The sequence below is a fragment of the Mizuhopecten yessoensis genome, unplaced genomic scaffold (assembly GCF_002113885.1).
Source record: "Mizuhopecten yessoensis strain PY_sf001 unplaced genomic scaffold, ASM211388v2 scaffold10427, whole genome shotgun sequence".
Taxonomy (NCBI): Eukaryota; Metazoa; Mollusca; class Bivalvia; order Pectinida; family Pectinidae; genus Mizuhopecten; species Mizuhopecten yessoensis.
In genome coordinates this window covers 172,381-185,040 of record NW_018408541.1, presented here as the reverse complement: position 1 = coordinate 185,040, position 12,660 = coordinate 172,381, and the positions used below count along the sequence as shown (strand labels likewise).

General features: G+C 37.5%; 1 protein-coding gene across 1 annotated transcript in view; it reads right to left on the bottom strand.

Annotated features, from left to right (window-relative positions):
* Positions 1-12,660, bottom strand: part of LOC110460541 (benzoate carboxyl methyltransferase-like) — a 49,738-nt gene that overhangs the window by 9,125 nt on the left and 27,953 nt on the right. The window lies entirely within an intron of this gene.

Below are 12,660 nucleotides of genomic sequence, written 5' to 3'. Positions count from 1 at the left end.
CTCTCTCTCTCTCTCTCTCTCTCTCTCTCTCTCTCTCTTTGTTGCACTATTTGAATGCGAAAACGTATTACAAAGGATATTTTCTGGCTATGTTTAAATCTAGGGAGATAATCCATTGGGTTTTATCATATAAGATCAATCAATTAAAACAATACGGCTGTCGCATTCCACGTGCTAACATTTGTAACCAGATGCCTCGTTTTCATTTGACTAACAAACCGACGTCAGCCAATTAAATTATTTTTTGACGTCGAGACAGTGGCAACGTTTGTCAGCTTTACATAGATGTTAGTGGAATCGTTGAAGTATGTAGATGTATGCAATAACTTTTAATTGGATAATTCAATTCAAAGACCAGTCACACAAAGCTCAATTTGCTTCATATACAGTTGGGAGCAAACTTAACTTGGTGTCAAGTGCACACGTAGTGAACAAGGAAGTGCACATGAGAAAACATTGAAGTGCACGCCAGTTCACTTCGGTGTTAACTCCAATTCACTTCAGTGTTGACTCCAGTTCACTTCAGTATTAACTCCAGCGCAGAAATGTGTAGCCCCATTCAAATAATTCTGAACAGCTGACATTTAATAATTGGTTAGTGATATACATTGTATAGTGTTCATATGCCATAGATGAATAACGGATTTTAAAAAAATCGTTGAATATTTATGGTACAATTTCTTGATATGTATGATTTTCTACTTGAAATATTTAAGAAATGTTACATGTCTCTTGAACTTTTATAAATTCAGTAATACAAATGTAGCATTGCTATAACTTTAAGGGAACTGTCTAAAAGTATAACTGGTGGCTAAATTCTCATCCCAAAAAAATCAAATGTATAATTATGTACTGTTTTATTTGATATAATTGCCTTTTAAACTACAACTTTGATAAGTGAATAAAAGATTTAAAATAATTAAGTTATATTTTATTTCAAATATAGTGTAGATTATCTTATACAGTGACTTTTCGTAAATATTTCCCCTATAACAACAAAAATAAATGTAAACAGAGGTATGGTTTAAAATTCGGCAGCATGAAAAAAGTTCTTATCACAAAGGTCACACGTGTTTATGACAACAACTCAAAACACGTACAGCTGTATGTATTTGATTAAAAAGGACACACTTTTCAATTTATCAAAACAACTCAAAATGATTTACTCAACTCAACATGGCTTATGTACAGATAAAATGCTTGGCAAAGTATCTCCATCACATTTTGTAATTCTTCTGTCACGACACAACAGTTGTGATCAATTTTTTTCTACATTGCTTGCTGGCAAATATTTCTGTGACAATACGGATTAGAAAATATTTCTCATTTGATACACAGTGTGCCAACCACACATCTCCAAAACTCAACGTCCACAAATCACGTCTCAGATGATAAACCCAGTGTCAAATATCCCAGCTCGCGGTAGTCTAGAAGATATACAGGTAAATATGTAACTGTGGGACGAGCGACGCAGCCTTATCCGGCAATGACAACACAATAATACACTCTATACAGTATATACATATTTATTTACACTATATATAAAGATAATGTACACCACAGATTAATATAATATATACTCAATCACACTCACAACACACAAATAAATATAGTTTAAAGGAAATGTTCTGTCAAATCCAGATCCTCTTCTGTGAACTATCCTATAGGGACCACGCGTCCGGAACCAAATCAAAAATATATTGTGGATTTGTCCCTTTTGAGCAGAAGATTTGATAGGAAAGTGAATGCCTTGGGGCCTGCTGGTTGTATATTTAGAAGGCAGATTTTTCCAAAGCTTTATGTGTGGGTTAAGCAATATATATGGATGTAAAATGTATACAAAAAATAATTAAAATTGTTCAAGTCTGCCTTGTCTGGGAGAGTTTATTAAGTGTGTAATTTGTTGTAAATTTTGGTGCCGAATTTAATACAAAAGAAAAGATCAAATAGGTACAATTTGTGGAGAAAAAAAAATTACAGGTGTGTGAGATAACATTCTTCAAAATTAGGGCAGGTGAACCAGTGTGGATAACATAAACCCATTGAACCAGGACAGTGGTAAACGTTAACACCATCGTCTATGGAAAATCATTTGGTTCTACGGTCCCTAAACTCCTCTCGAACTAGAACAAAGTCTACCTTATACCAGCCATGGGTTAGGGTTGGCTATCCTACTGGACAGTGTCAAAACATACAAGTGTTTACACACGTCCACAATCTACTGGCACTGTAGACAAATGGGACGGTCTTACACAATAGACCATCGAATTCAGTGTAAGTCGTCCTCTATGCAAATAAACCGCTTGCTATCTTAGGATATGTCGTACCGCCGCTGTATCACACCCAAATGACCCTGTCATGGTCAGATCTGTCTGGTGTGTCGGCTGGTCTGTTCAACAGATGATCGATCCTCCAGATAATCTCAGGGTACAAAGCTGGCAAAAGATGGAAAATATGACTGCAGATGACGAAAATCCATAAAAAAATCACGTAATTTGAATGACACTTCACGATATCTCGCCCCAACTCTCAATTAGGGATGGATTTTGTCCGTGGTGTCTTAAAACTTGCCTTAGTTTACATGTAATATATGAGCTGACATGATTTCAAATGAGTAGTAGTTCAATGTACAACATGCCTTATAGTTATTGGTTGATTTATCTATCAATCTATTTATTCATATATTATTATATAATTTATTGCTTTTTACCGAAAGTCGATCTAAACCCCTAAAACATATAAAAATTACATTTTATGACTACTTGTTTTTATGCTATGACTATTGGACTAAATTTTCAAGGGGTTTGTCCATATGAATATATACAAGTTATTTTGTTATATAATGTTGTTTGAAACGTTTAACATGTAAGATTACAGTTATCTTAAAAGTAAGTCAAATGTACTGCAACCGTTCAAGGTATCTGCGTGTCAAATATTAAGACTACTTGGCACAGGTGGTACATGTACATACAAATATATATTTGATAGACTACTGACGTACGATACCACAGCATAGCATTACAGACACTTCGAGGCAGGAGAGTAAAACTATTTAATAAACAATGAAATATAGTAACTTGAAACTAAATAAAAAGACCACAACAGGATCCGAGAAGAGACATATAAACAAACCAGTGTTAAAAAAATAATGAGACTGTGATAGGTGTTGCGGAAAGTTAAACGCATTCTACATCATATTATGTAATACCTGTCGTAATGTCTGTCACCTTGTTGAAGGTCAACAGCTTTCTAAACTCAAATGAATATGTTTTTGTTTTGTTATATAATGTTATTTGAAACGTTTAACATTTAAGATTTCAATTATCTTAAAAGTAAGTGTGCTGCAACCGTTCAAGGTATCTGCTGGTCAAATATTAAGCCTACTTGGCACAGGTGGTACATAAAAATAGTTGATAAGACTACAGACGTACGATACCACAGCATAGCATTACAGACACTTCGAGGCAGGTGCAAACAAAATCCGATACTCTTTGTTATGATAAAGTGAACCTTATTTTTTAATCATACCATAAGTGTTTTGTTCACATAGATTCAGTGAGGCGGCAAACCGGTAGCCCGTTAGAGCTATAATATGAAAATGATTTATCAAAAACTGCCACTACTTTATCTGGAAACGAGGCCGCCAATTGCTTATCACACGATAAAAAATCTATAATTTATTCATTAACTTTTGAAATGCGCAACAGAAGTCTTAAAAAAATCTTCACAGATTCAATTAGACTTTGTAAAAAAACTGTTGCCCGACTCATACAATGCACGTGCGCGCACCTTTTTAAACACATTCAAACGCAATCCGGTTCACCTAAATTAATCCGTTACGATGCTTCAACACGGATTCCGACATCATCAGTATCGCACGAGAATCTACATGTCATCAAGCCAACAACAGCTGATCGCTGTAAGTAATTTATTCCTCTGAATTTAGTGTCCTTAAACTGTCGCTCGGTGCCCGAATAATATATAATTGGTATAATGAAAATCTCCGCGTAGAAAACAGAACCGTAGAAAAGCAGAGAAACAGTGGCGAAGGACCAAAATAACCGTTAATTAACAGATGTATAGGGAACAATGTCGGCTAATTGGTTCACTTCTAATTCAGTCAAAGGGGGCTTATTGTTTCGAAACAATTGGAGAATGTCGTAAGGACCATAGACAGCTTTTTAGACTCATTAAAACTTAATGGTTCAGAAAGGTGAAATTGTCCTACCAAGCTGTCATTCTGAAAAAGACTTGTCGAACAAGTTCAGCGATTATTTTCTGAATAAAATCAGCTCGACCAGGAAAAATATGTCGGAAGTGAACTCTACTGCTGACAATGATATTTCTGTCATGATAGCTGACATTAAAGTTGATGGGGAACCATAGACAAAGCTCTCACCAACAACCCAGGACGAGTTGCGCTATATCATTGTGACCTCGCAATCGAAGTCCTGTGAGCTTGATCCACTGCCTACAGACCTATTAAATCAATGTCGGGAAGCACTGCTTTCCTTGATTACCTCAATCATGAACAAATTAATGGCTGAGTCAAAGGTTCCATGGTGTTTCAAGAAGGTACATGTTAGACCATTGTTGAAGAAGTCTGGAATGGACAAGGAGGAATTGAAGAACTACTGCCCAGTATCAAATCTGCCTTTTCTATCTAAGATCTTGGAGAAGGTTGTGTCCCGGCGTTTAGAGGTTATCCATGCAAACAGTCTCCATGACAACCTGCAATCGGCCTACACCATGGGACACTACTGAGACGGCCCCCTACGTGTACGTAATGACATAGCTTCTGCATTGGATAACAAGTGCAGAGCGGTGCTTGTCATGCTGGATTTGTCGTCAGCTGCATTTGACGTCATTTACCATGACATACTTTATAAACGTCTGGAGTACTCTTATGGTGCGATTAATACCGCACTATGCTGGATACAGTCTTATCTGAGTTAACGCCAACAGTGTGTTGCCATCAGATGTACCACCTCACAAGAAAAAAATACTAGATTTCAGGGTTCCTCAAGGGTCGGTGTTAGGACCACGAAAATATTGCCTGTACTCTAATCCGATCGGAGAGATTTGTCGTCGCCAAAGCCTTCGCTATCATTGCTTTGCTAATGACACACAAATTTACATGGTCATCAAACCACAGGACAGTTGGGATACAATAACAGAAAGCATGAGAGCTTGTTTGACAGATATCAGTACCTGGATGAACGCAAACATTCTAAAGCCTAATCCGGAAAAGACGACCCAAAGTTTCAGCAAACAATGGCTCTCCAACTCAAGGTCGGTGCCAGAACTATTTAGACTGTCCAATCTGTTAAAAACCTAGGGGTATACTTTGATTGAAGGCTATTGCCAAATCCTGTTACTACCAGATCAGGAACATCGGCTGTATTCGGAAGTTTATAACTGCAGATGCATGCAGTATGTTGGTGCATTCACGTGTTCCCTGTCGGTTGGATTATGGTAACACCCTGCTCTGTGGTATATCCGACAAACTAACTAGTCGTCTGCAGAGGGCCCAGAACACTGAAGCCCGGCTGGTTACTCGTACTCGAAAGAGAGAGCACATCACACCTGTGCTATATTCATTGCACTGGTTACCTGTACGATAAAGGGTCGGAGTCAGAATCATTGTTGTGTGTCCCAAAATCTCGTACTTCGACCTATGGAAACCGTTGCTTTAGGAGGGTTTCAGCTACGTTGTTGAATAGCTTACCATCTGCTATTAAGAAGTTAAATACCCTGGCTAAATTCAAGATAGACATCAAAACTCCCCTCTTCATGTTTTGACTCTTTGCAAAGACGTTATGTAAATACCACCCTTTGTTTATTCATGTATGTGCACATTGCTATGATTATCTGCTTGCTTAATGTATAAAAGTGATAGTAAGCCTTTGTTTTTTGTTTCACAATTATAACTAATTATTTATAATACTATTATCCATATGGTGTAAAGCGCTTTAGAGTAATTTTACAAATTATATAGGGCGTTATATAAATGTTGTATATTATTTATTATTATCATTAGAGAATCAACACATATGCTACCATTTCTTTTGATGGCAGTACCTGTATTTATCTATTTATCTATTATTCATATACTTTTAATTCCACTAAATATCCTAAACATAGAGACGTTTTCAAAAGTCAATTTGCGCGAGATATACCGTATATAAAATTATATGCAAGTCATATCTAACAAAGGACACCTTTCTTTGGCCAAAGGAACAAAGGACACGAATTTGTACACAACATGAACTTACTACAAAGCAGATGTGACATCATTGTTCTGAAAGGGTACATACATTTTTTGTAACCGGTTTCTCGAACAATTTGGTAGTCAAACAAGCAAATTCGTGGAATGTATATCCCCCGCTTGCAGGACATGTTGTAGGTTAACATTATTGAGGTTAGGTTTAAACATTTGAGAATCGTGCTGTTGAGACATAATGTATAGCTTAAAACTTAAAAGCCCTATACCTCACTGATTATCCGTAAATATGCACAAATCACATTGGTTGGCAAACTTAGCATGAGTTGAATGTGCATAAGGAATTTGGTTGAAACATCTTAACAATATCTATAGCAACACGTACTTATTGTAATGGGGGACCATTAAAGATGTCCCCCAAACTGCCCCCATAGTCGCAAAGATGCATCAGAAAAGGATCGCATTGCCATAATACACATACAATGTACATACGAAATTTCGAAATTTCGACCAATCAGAAGCCTTTGTGTAGTTGCTATGGTAACGGAACGTATGCGATTGAATTTGCAGTCCCCTTATACCCCTATATACCAATTTTCATCGGAATCAAACAATATCTCAATTGCGACCAATCAGAAGCCTCCGTTTGGTTACTATGGTAACGAAACTTATGCGGTTTTATTCGCAGTCCCCTAATACCCCTATATACCAATTTTCATCAAAATCAAACAATATCTTAATTTCCACCAGTCAGAAGCCTTTGTGTGGTTGCTATGGCAACGAAACGTATGCGATTGAATTAACAGACCCCTAATATCCATATATACAAATTTCCATTAAAATCTAACAATATCTAAATTTCGACCAGTCAGAAGCCTCCGTGTGGTAGCTATGGCAACGAAACTGATGCAGTTGAATTCGCGTTCCCTTATATCCCTATATACCAATTTTCATCAAAATCGAACCAATTTTGAAGAAAATCGGTTAACATTTGTTGTAGTTATTGCACGGAGACGAAGCGAGGCAGATTATGACGTTTTTCATTATTCAAGGGGCCATAACTCCGCCAAATGGGGTCCGCTGAAAGTGGTCATCGAACTTGGCCGAGCCCTTAAGGCATTTGTTGTAGTTATTGCACGGAAACGAAGCGTGACAGACGGACGGACGGACGGACGGACGGACGGACGGACGAACCCATATCAATATCCCCCGTTTCGGTGAAAGTGGGGAATAATAATAAACAGCAACAAAAACATTAAATGTTAAAAAAAAATGTTCTATCTAAAACCTATTTACACCACAAATATACATGTATATATTAAATAGCATGATCGTTACTCGTGTATTTCAAGGTTAACACAGGAAATAATTGTATATATTTACATTCTGTATGCTTAGACCCATTGACAAAAATTACATTCATAAATGCATAACACAGGTGTTCATAGAATCTCAGCACGTGGGAACTGATAGTAACCTGATCACACTGCGTAGTAATACACTACAAAAACTACTCACTCGGAACGACCGACCTAGATGCTTAATTCTTACATCTTAAAATATTATTGAACTGTGCTTTGTGAAATATCCACGTATTCACGTGTCCTGTGCTACAAATAAACATTGAATATGGAACTACATTTTGTTGTGTTATTGTTGTTGACGGTTGCTAAGATCTCTCACGATAGTGTCACATTTCCCCGCGAAAAAACACTGTTCTCGCCACTGCGTTGCACCCGTGTATAAGCAGGAACAAACCCTGTTTATTTGTTTTATTCGTTGTTATATCGATCCACTGAAAGGATTCGTCAATGTAAATATAAGGAATGATATTTATTTTTTCAACATTTATGAGGTCATAACAACAATGGGTTTTTGGACATATTTTACATGAATCGCTAACGCGATTCATTCAATATGTCCATAAACCCATTGTTGTTATGACCTCATAAATGTTGAAAAAATAAAAATCATTCCTTAAGTAACTTCAGTAAGTATTTGTCATGGACAACGCATGTCGGAATGCAGTTAGGCGGATTCAATTGCAGTTATCTGTACTCTAAATCATATGCGGTAATATTATTCTTTAGAAAAAAAACTTTTTGACAAACGTTTCAAGACATGCTTGCTCATTCAAGTGTGTACTCTCCATATTATCTTTACATCCCGGATGCAAAGGCGCGTTCTATCTGAAATTTGATATATCACAGCTTTGTATTCTGGCTTCCTCTTAAATTGTTTTCAGATTTTTTATGGTGTTGGCGACATCCCTTTGCCAGTATTTAAATTAGAGTACAAAATTAACAGTAACATGTAATACCTGAACGCTGTTTTATTACAAAACTATCCAATTTCGGTCGCATCTATACAAATGCGGATAGTTCTAAGCCAGGGAAGCCATGGGGTTCCCAAAGGGGGTATGTAAATGTCCGACTTTTCGGTTAAGGGTTTTGGTAGCCAGTTCGCGGTCTTTCGCCCGAGTAACCGGATAACCGGCTAACCGTTGACAACCGTACATAATACATCTACATACCAAATCTATAAAATCGGTCAATATCTAAATGTCGACCAATCAGGACCCGACCTAACACGGACATTTTGACAAATAAAAAAATCAACGCAGATCGCAGTAGTGTTCGTAGTGACACTGCACACTTTTACATAGGGACATGGGACAATGCATACATTTTGACTTATCAGAAGCCACTGCAGCGGTCATTTTACGGAGGATGTTGGCCTTTTTTCCCATCTTCAAGAACACGATTAAAATATTCAATTAAACAACATTTATTGTGGTCCATAAATCTAAGCAGAAATTGTTATAGCCTGAAATGACTTAGCAAGTGATGGGCCATGATTTAGATCTGTTCGGAAACTTAATATCGAATATCATTAGTGACTACATGTATTATACAGTATGTAACTGCAGTGCACCTCTATTTCTATGATACTTGTATCCCTCTGTACAACCACGCATGCTTATACATTAAATCTGTGTATGTTACATATCTTTGTATACTATTGTAAGTCAAAGATGATAAGATAAAATAAAACAAGAGTCCCAGGGGGCCTGTATCGCTCACCTGGATAATTAAGCAACCATGGGAAATTATTCTTATTACAAACAATCCATCCAATGGTACAGAAGAAGAAGTATTTTAAAGAATTAAACCTCAAATTCCCTTTTTGAGGCCAGCAACTCTTCACCCAAACGAGCCACACCTATCATTTATACAAAATTAAGATCCCTTTGCACAAGGATATTTCAGGCCAAATTCGGATAAATCCCTCAAATGGTACATGAGAAGGATTTTAAAGATTTCAACCTCTGGGCCCTACCCTCAGCACCCAAAGGGGCCACACCCACCGTTTATACAAGATCAAGTCCTTTTTGCCCAAGGATGCTCCGGACCAAATTAGGATAAAAACCCCATTATCCCTACGGTAGAAGCAGGGTTTAAAGGGTTTTACCTCCATAGCCTCTATTGGGTCCCGCCCCTCTCCGTCCAGGGGGGGCCAACCCCACCATTTTAACAAGATTGAGTCCCTTTTGCCCAAGGATGCTCCAGACTGAATTTGGACGAAATCCCTAAATCTATGTGGTAGAAGAAGGATTTCAAAGTTTTTACCTCTATTTCCCCTGTGGGGCCCCGTCTCTCTGCCACCAGGGGGGAGGCACACACACCGTTTATGCCAAATTTAGTGCCCTTGGCCAAAGGAAGTTACAGACTGAATTGGGATGAAATTACTTTATCCCTATGGTAGAAGAAGGATTCCAAAGGTTTTACCTCTATTTCCCCTTTTTGTACCAGCCCATCTACCCCAAGGGGAGGGGGCACACCCATCGTTTATACAAAATTGAGTCCCTTGGTCTACGGATTCTCCAGGCCAAAGTAAGTCAAAATCTACTGGGTCGTTCAGGACAAGTGGCATTTTAAAGAAAAAGTTGATGGACGCACGGACGACGGACGTTGCGGTATGGCATAAACTCACCATGTTCCTTCGGACCGGCTGAGCTAAATATTGAAGTTCGAACAAGTTTGAAGTTTGTACAGTAGTAAACAAGTCTAAATATACCACAATCTCCCAAAACCAATTTCAGTGTTCGTACTCATGGCAACGGGCAATATGTCTACTTCTTACACGATTTCTCATCTCAACCGGGTGAGAAATCGTGCAGAGGTGAGAAATCGTGTTGCGAACACAGCAATTTTAGCACGATTTCTCACCTTGGTAAAAGAAATCGTGTCGTTACACCCGGGACAGATTTTGAGTACAATTTTTTTTTTTTAGGTTTTTTCAATGTTAATCGTTTTTTAATATATGAAGCATAACTTGTACAATGGAAACATAGTGATGCTTATAATTATTTCACTATGATTAACGATACAGTAAAACCTCACTCCGGACACTAAGTCTAGTTGACATTTCCTGTTGTCTGCAATATTAGTGAGGAAATATAGACAACCCGAAACTTTTGGACCCGCCATTGTTTCCGTCTCTATCTCTAGACTCGTTGATGGGGGCATTTTAATCCAAAATGAAATTCGTCATCCACGTCAATTTGAATGGAAAAAGTCTAACAAACGGAACCTACATTCCGATTTTTTCAAGATTCAATTAAAACTGTGTTCACCTTGTCCTCCATGTTAGATAAAAAGCCGGATGGACCGCTCCGTTAGTTGTAGCGATTGTTTAAGATCCGCGATGTACACGAGAGTACTGTGTACGTGTGTGAAAAGGGGTTGGAGGAATGAAACACTGCTGGGTGGCTCAACCCGAATACACTTTATAAAGGGTGTTTGATAAAATACAATCAAATCATCTCTATATTTGTAACTAAGTCTGTGTCGCTTTACGTAAAACAGCAACGGCTAAATCATGAGACATTTGCAGTTTTGATACAAATAAACTTTTATATTTCGATTTCTATCCGCAGACAATATTCCCCATTATGTAATTTTCTTATGAGATACAATAATACGTATTTTATTGTGTATTATATGGTAAACTAGTAATCGTGCAAAATAATCAGAAACCGCTTGAATACTATAAAAAAAGAGCACCTCCATACCTGAGGCAGGTGTCAACGTCGTAGCTGTTGGTTTGTGTACTGGACACGTCGATCCTTTTATGGAATACAATATAGCAGATTTAAATATTTCAAAATAAGTACAAGCTATATAGGAAGATTACATGCAATGACTTGTTTCTAAGCCTTTCCGGGACTTACCACATAACTGCTAATCACCATTCCAGATTTCGAATTTCGTGGATACATTTGGACTGAATCACGTCAAATTACGTCAAGTTAAACAACCAAAAACGTCTCTGCTAATATTCCTCAGGTTCATATTTTTCTCTAGTTATCGATGTCGAATTCGAATTATACTTCGATGAAAGCTATCTCTTTTCTTTACCTCAGCGGATTGAAACATTGTTATTATATGTAATACTTCTAGAAATGTATAAGCTGTAGTATATCAATTCATAAAGAAAGCTCAATTGCTGTATTAATGTACCATTACTTCCTTTACCACAAATACCATCCTATAGCATCTATACTTTCTATATCACCTATACCCTCTTACAGTAACTATACGTCCTATACCACCTATACCCTTCTTCATCATCTTTACTTCCTAAACCATCTATACCTTCCTTCATCACCAATACGTCATATACCACCTATACCATCCTATATCACCTTTACTTCCTATATCACATATACTTTCCTACATCACCTATACACGTCATATACCACCTATACCCTCCTACATCACCTATACGTCATATACTACATATACCCTCCTACATCACCTATACGTCATATACCACATATACCCTCCTACAACACCTATACGTCATATACCACATATACCCTCCTACATCACCTATACGTCATATACCCATATACCCTCCTACAACACCAATACGTCATATACCACCTATACCATCCTATATCACCTTTACTTCCTATATAACATATACCTTCCTACATCACCTACACACGTCATATACCTCCTATACCCTCCTACATCACCTATACGTCATATACCACCTATACCCTCCTACATCACCTATACGTCATATACCACATATACCCTCCTACAACACCTATACGTCATATACCCATATACCCTCCTACATCACCTATACGTCATATACCACATATACCCTCCTACATCACCTATACGTCATATAACACCTATACCCTCCTATATCACCTATACTCTGTTACACCTCCTATACCCTCCTGTGTCACCTATACTCTGTTACACCACCTATACCCTCCTACATCACCTATACTTCCTATACCACCTTTACCACCCTAAACCATCTTTACTTCATATACCACATTTACCATCCTACATCATTTTTACTTCATATATAATCTATACCCTCTTACATCATTTTTACTTCATATATAATCTATA